The sequence below is a fragment of the Marmota monax genome, unplaced genomic scaffold (assembly GCF_021218885.2).
Source record: "Marmota monax isolate L192 unplaced genomic scaffold, Marmota_monax_Labrador192_F-V1.1 WCK01_AAM20220418_F8-fsc00001, whole genome shotgun sequence".
Classification (NCBI taxonomy): Eukaryota; Metazoa; Chordata; class Mammalia; order Rodentia; family Sciuridae; genus Marmota; species Marmota monax.
Window position 1 is genome coordinate 29,888,276 of NW_026693777.1, and position 7,281 is coordinate 29,895,556.

General features: G+C 42.3%; 1 pseudogene; it reads left to right on the forward strand.

Moving 5' to 3' along the window:
* Positions 1-664: 664 nt before the first annotated feature.
* LOC124104710 (serine/threonine-protein kinase 16-like) lies at positions 665-4,279 on the forward strand (annotated as a pseudogene).
* The last annotated feature ends 3,002 nt before the right edge of the window (positions 4,280-7,281 follow it).

Genomic DNA, 7,281 nt, shown 5'->3' on the forward strand with positions numbered 1-7,281 from the left:
TGACCCCTGCTACTTTCCTTCTGAAAAGCTATAGGATCTTCTAAATATAGAATCATGTCATCAGCAAATCGGGATAGTTTGGGTTCTTCTTGTCCTATCCGGATGTAATGCCAGATTCGTGGGACCTCACCAGACCTCCAGGAGCCAAATCCGAGGCAATCACACAAGAGCCTTTATTGCAAGCTGGAGCCTGGACTCACAACCATTTCCGACACAGCGGTCCCATGGAGTGAGGCCCCGTCCTTTGTCCAGTGAGATTTTATAGGTTTTGCATGGGGTGGGGGGGGAGATACTCTACGCGTCACATCACACAGCAAATCATTTCATACCGAGGAAAGTCAAACAACAACTCTTAACATTGATTAGCACATTCACTGGCGGGAACAAGTTGGGTAGGGGTGATTTGTTAGTACAAGAGGGGGACTCGTTTAAACTGATTGGTTTAAGCCACGAGGGGTGTACATGCTGAACTACATGGTTTCCCAACATGTTATCAACCACCATAAACTACTGGGGGGTCATCTAGCATCCCAGGTATTTTCCCTGTCTCATGCTGATTGAAGGTTGCTAGGGGGTTGCTATGGGTCCTCACCTAGAGTAACTGAGTCAGGGACACCTGGTGCCACAGATCTCTCCTGTTATTTATAGACAACAATTCAGCAAGATGGGTAAGTGCTTAGGAGTGCTCTGTGGATTTTTCCCAGGACAAGGGTCATGCCCCCTTCTTTAGGACAGGCTTTGAGGTAGAAGCTGGTTTCTCAAAAATGGAGTCACATGAGTTTCTCACGTATCCCTTTAGCTTCTTCTTCTGTCCAATTGCTCTGGCTAGAGTTTCAAGGACAATGTTGAATAGAAGTGGTAATAGAGGGCATCCTTGTCTTGTTCAAGTTCTGAGAGGGGAATCCTTTCAACTTTTCTCCATTTAGAATGATATCGGCCTTGGGCTTTGCATAGATAGCTTTTACAATGTTTAGATATATTCCCTAGTTTTTCTAGTGTTTTGAGCATGAAGGGGTGCTGTATTTTGTCAAACACTTTTTCTGCATCTATCATCATATAATTCTTGTCTTTAAGTCTATTGATGTGATGAATTGCATTTATTGATTTCCATATGTTGAACCAACCTTGCATCCTTGGGACAATCACCACTTGATCGGTGCACAATCTTTTTAACATGTTTTTGTATGTGATTTGCCAGAATTTTGTTGAGAATTTTTGCATCTATGTTCATCAGGGATATTGGTCTGAAGTTTTCTTTTCTTGAGGTGTCTTTGTCTGTTTTTTGTATCAGAGTGATACTAGCTTCATATAATGAGTTTGGAAGGATTTCCTCTTTTTTCTATTTCATGGAATAATTTGAGGAGTATTCTTGTTAATTCTTCTCTGAAGGTCTTGTAGATCTCAGCTGAGAATCCATCTGGTCCTGGGCTTTTCTTAATTGGTAGGTTTTTGATGGCGTCTTCTATTTTATTGTTTGCAATTGATCTGTTTAGATCTTGTATGTCCTTCTGATTCAGTTTGGGTAGGTCATACATCTCTAAAAACTTGGCTGTGTCTTCAAGATTTTCTATTTTATTGGAGCATAAATTGTCGAAATAGTTTCTGATTATTGTCTGTATTTCAGTAGTGTCTGTGATGATATTTCCTTTTTCATCAAGAATTTTAGTAATTTGAGTTTTCTGTCTCTCTTCATTACCATGGCTGTTTATCAATTTTATTCACTTTTTCAAAGAATCACCTTTTGTCAATTTTTTAAAATTATTTCTTTTGTTTCAATTTCATTGCTTTAAGCTCTAATTTTAATTATTTTCTATCTTCTACTGCTTTTGGTGTTGATTTGTTGTTTTTCTAGGGCTTTCAGATGTAATGTTAGGCAATTTATTTGTTGACTTTCTATTCTTTTAGTGAAAGAACTCAATGCAATGAATTTTCCTCTTAGTACTGTCTTCATAGTGTCCCAGAGATTTTAATGTTGTATTGCTATTCTAGATTCCTAAAGCACAATAAGTAAACTCAAGAATCAAAAAAATGGGATAGTATCAATCTAAAAAGCTTCTTCATAGCAAAGGAAACAATCAATAACATGAAGAGAGCGCCTACAGAATGGGAGAAAATCTTTACCACATGCACCTCACATAGAATTCAAAAAACTTAACACACACACAAAAGTAGCCCAATCAATAAGTGAACAGACACTTCACAGAAGAAGAAATACAATTGATCAACAAATATATAAAAAAGTTCAACATTTATAGTAATGAGAGAAATGCAAATCAAAACTACACTTTGATTTCTTTCATTCCAGTCAGAATGGCAATTATCAAGAATACTAGCAACAATAAATGTTGGCAAGGATGTAGGGGAAAAGGTACACTCATACATTACTGATGGGACTGCAAATTGGTGTAACCACTATGGAAAGCAGTATGGAGATTCCTTAGAAAACTTGGAATGGAACCACCATTTGACCCAGTTATCCTATTCCTTGGTTTATACCCAAAGGATTTTAAAGTAGCATATTACAGTGACCCAGCCACATCAATGTTTATAGCAGCTCAATTTATAATAGCTAAGCTATGGAACCAACTGAGGTACCCTTCAACAGATGAGTGGATAAAAAAATGTAGTAATATACACAATGGAATATTACTCAACCTTAAAGAAGAAAGAAATTATGGCATTTGCCAGTAAATGGAGCTGGGAACCATTCTACCCCAAATAAGCCAATCCCAAAGAACAAAAAGGTCAAATGTTTTCTTTGATATATGGTTGCTAATTCACAATAAGGGCTTGGGGGCTAAGGAATAATAGAGATACTTTGGATTAGATAGAGGAAAGTGAAGGGAGGGGAGGGATAAGAGGGTGGGAAGGATAGTAAAATAACTGGACTTTGTTACCCTATGTGCATATATGATTACAGGTCCAATATAACTCTGCATCATGTACAACTAGAATGAGAAGTTATACTCCATTTATGTATGACGTGTCAAAATACATTCTACTGTCATGTATAACTAATTAGAACAAATTTTTAAAAAATTTTAAAAAGCTATAGGAAGCATCAAAGTGCAGGAGAAGGTCTGGGAGTCCGAAGACTCCATAACATTCTGGAGGCTTGAAAGCAACCACACTAGTACCATTCCTCCTCCCAGCCCAGATTCTGAAATTTTTGAAAATTAAAAGAAATATGACCCTGGTGCTTTGCTCTAGCCTGAACCAGGGCCATCTGGATTATACTGGGCCAGCGACCCGATTTCTTCCCGGCATGATCCACTGGGCTCCCAGGGCATCACTAGAAGAGCCCACTCACTCTGGAGGAGCCCTTTGGCAGCCAAAGTCTGTCCTTGAGAAGGATGACTGAGACATTGTGGGACACGCCCTGTGTGTCTCCTCTCATGGAACTGTCACGTTGACAATGAGCATTATCTCTTCTTCCAGAAACCTGAGGGGAGGGTGAGTTCAGCTATGTGGACCTAAAGGAGGAATTACATAATAGTATGCCCTAAAGTGAATCCTGTGTCACAAGTAGCTGGACTGAGAGGAGGCTCAGCAAGAAGCAGACATGCATCGCCTCTTCCAGCTTCCCAACATCCTTCTCCCCATGGCTTACTGTCTGAGAGAGCCGGGTGCTAAGCATGAGGCCTGGCTGCTACTACCTTTCTTTAAGAAAGGTGGCTGTGGAATGAGATAGAAAGGCCAAAGACAAAGGCAAATTCCTGACTGGGATCAAATCCTTCAGCTGCTGCTGGTATCTGCAGAGGCCTCGAGGCCATTCATGCCAAAGGTTATGACCACGGGGACCTGAAGCCCACCAATATCTTGCTTGGAGATGAGTGGCAGCCAGTATTAATGGACTTGGGTTCCATGAATCAAGCATGTAGTCACATGGAGGGCTCCTGCCAGCTCTGACTCTGTAAGACTGAACAACTGATCCGTACACCATCTCCTACCTGGCCCCAGAGCCCTTCTCTGTGCAGAGTCACTGTGTCATCCATGAGTGGATTGATGTCTGGTCCCCATGCTATGTGCTTTATCCTGTGATGTTTGGAGAAGGCCCTTATGACATGGTGTTTCAGAAAGCTCACAATATGGCCTTTGCTGTGCAGAACCTACTCAACATCCTGCAAAGCCCCAGGCATTTTTCAACACTATGGCAGCTGCTGGCCTCCATGATGACTATGAACTTCCAGCAACACCCTCACATACCATTCCTCTACTCCTCAGTCAGTTGGAGGCACTACAACCCTCAGCTCCTGGTCTGGACACTACTCAAATCTGAACTAACCAGTGGCCATGTTGAGATAGCCCCATGTGCCTTGGAAAGAGGCTTTTATCCCTCATTGGAAGTTTATTTTTTTATCCAGGACTGCTTTTACAGTTGGGTACCAGCTATGGGGACCATTATCTCAGTCCTCTCTCTGCTCTTTTACCCCAACACATAGGCAAGGGTCCTGACTGGTGGTGGAGCTGGGGGGGGGGGAAGTGAAACTGAGAAAATATGGTGTACAACTCTGAGCTGGACTGCTGGGCTCACATCATGTTCTGCTTTCAAATCTTGGAGCAGGAGGATATATAAACAGGAGAATAAAGTGAAAGCACATTGGTGTGGAAAAACAACAACAAATATGAGTCACATGGAGGCCAAAGTACCAACCTCATAACTGATGAAGATGAATTGGAATTTCCAGCATCATTGGCCAGGGCAGACTTCACCTTCAGGCAAAGCCCCTGGAGGGAAAGAGAAAGGAAGTAGAGCCAAAACAAGCCAGGTAGAGCATGCCATTTTGCCTCCCAAGGGTGTGGTGAACCAAAACCAAAATGGGGAATATGTTCCCTCTAGCACCAGGTTTTGCCACTCTTCAGATGTGTGATGCTGGACCAGTCACTTAACCCCCTATTCATCATCATCTCTCTAAACCAGGGGGTTTTGCCAGGTCATCTTTGAAATTTAATCTGGGTCTAGAACTATGATTACATAAATCATAGGTTCATAGTAAATCATCTAAGAGCTGATATGACCTTATTCAGAAAGGAAATTAAAAATCTTTTGCACCTTGATCTGGAATTACTTTCATAAATGTGAAGTCACTCTGACTGGAATTACAATTTTGTTTTGGGGGTTGGTTTTATGAAAATCCTTAGGAAGTTTAAAAATTAAATGAGACTTTTTTTTCCTTAACTTTGAGCATCCACTTGAAGTCATTTCAGGCCTGCAATAAGAAGTCACAGATCCATGGGCTGGGGTTGTGGCTCAGCAGTAGAGCGCTCACCTCCTATGTGCGGGATCCTGGGTTTGATCCTCAGCACCACATAAAAACAAATAAGTGAAATAAAGATATTGTATTCAACTACAACTAAAAAATAAATATTAAAAAAGAAGTCACAGATCCATGAAGTTACTTCCTCCTGCAAGCTGGGCAAGTTCCAGCGTAACATGGAACATAGCACTGCACAGGCGATTCAGGAATGGTTTCTGCTGGGTTGAGCCTGCTGACTCCACGAGGCCCACATCTCTGGCCCATGCTGAGAGGCAAGAGCTTTAGGTACCACAGAGAGAAGGGAAATAACAGGAGGAGCCCTTCTCTTTGAGATATGAAATGAATGGAGGCTCCAGGGTCAGAGGTTCAGTCCTGGGGTGGCTGGCTCCATTGCTCTGGGCCTGAGGTGAGGCAGAACATCATGACAGAAGGGCACGATAGACAAAAAACTGCTCAGCTCATGACAGCCAGGAAGGGGGGATGGGGAGAGGGGAAGAGAGAGAGAGAGAGGACAGATGCAGTCCAAGGCCATGCCCTCAGTGACATACTTCCTCCAACCACACATCACCTACCAATAATTACCACCCAGTAGTGCATTCAAATTATTTTCCATCAAATGAATTAATCCACTGATGACGTTACAGCTCTTATTCAATCTTTTCACCTCTGAACATTGCTGCATTGCTTAACACATGAGCTCTTTGGGGGAACGTTTTAAGACTCAAAACAAAACATTCCAAAAACTGCCATTTCAAAAAACTCTTTGTTCACAGATTGGCTCAGACATGCCCATTAGGTCTCAGCTTGAAGCCTCTTCGGCCACTTCCTCTCTCTTTCTATCAGAAGTCTCATAATGCATGGTGCTGGGCCCACAGCCTTGTATCATAGTTCTTTATTATATTGAAAAATGATGCAGAACAACAGTGTGTTGTGTTCAACTGTTTGGAAAGTTGTGTTCTTGTGAGTGTGAGTGTGGTTGGAAAGATTAATGAAAGGTTTGTATTTCCGTTTGTGGCTTTGGTCACTGCTTGCCTCTCTGCCCTCAAGCTGCCCGTTTCAATTCAGATTAAGCAGTGCTTCCCAGACTGTGTGTGCCAACATGCTGTACGTGCAGCTGCTGCCTCCATCCATCACAGCCTCACTTACCCATTCCAAGTTCCAGGTCAGCATTTCCTGATTGCATTCCTTGTCCCCGTCATGCTCCGAGCTGCCCTACTTCTAGCCATTCATCACCCAGCAATTGTTGCTGTTAGCTGTCTTTCTCACATGACCAGTCCTGCAAATTGTGCCAAATAGGAATGCCAGTGGGCTGGCTGCATGCCAGGATGTTGATCAGGATTTGTAAGTGATCTTAAGTATCATAGATAGATGTCACTGGTGAAATCTGTGCTGAAACTACTTGCAATATTCAAGGGCATCGAACGCCTAGTACTTTCCCTAGGAAGTTAGACAACATCCTTGAATCCGTGCTTATGCTGCAGTATGGACCAAGTACTTAAACCTACAAGCTCTTGAGTCAGATTCTAGGAGTCTGCCACAAACTTGAATATCACTTTAGCTCTGCACTCATATGTCCATTCTGAGGACTAAGGAGTTAAAATATGTCAAGCAATTAAAACAATGGCTTGCCACCTTAAGAGCCCTATAAGTGTCAGCTATTGCTATTTTCCTGCACATTCTGCTTACTATGCTTGGACTGAAACCTCAGATCATTTATTTATTCCTTCAATCAATATTTACTGAGTGCCTATGATGTTCCAGGCACTATGGACAATGATCCATTTTCTTTACAGTAAGCCTTGTCATGGTCATCAGGAAAGCCATTTATACTCCACATTGTGCTACTATGGAAACAAGACCCCAGAAAACAAACCACTGTGTGCCTAGGCTGACCCTCTTGCTGCCCATCTCCAGAACAGCACAGGAAGAACAGAAGTAGACAGAGTCATGGAAGACACAGCACTGACCTGACTAGATGCTCACTCCTATCCTCCAGCCCTCTTCTCCCTGGAACTTTGGCATA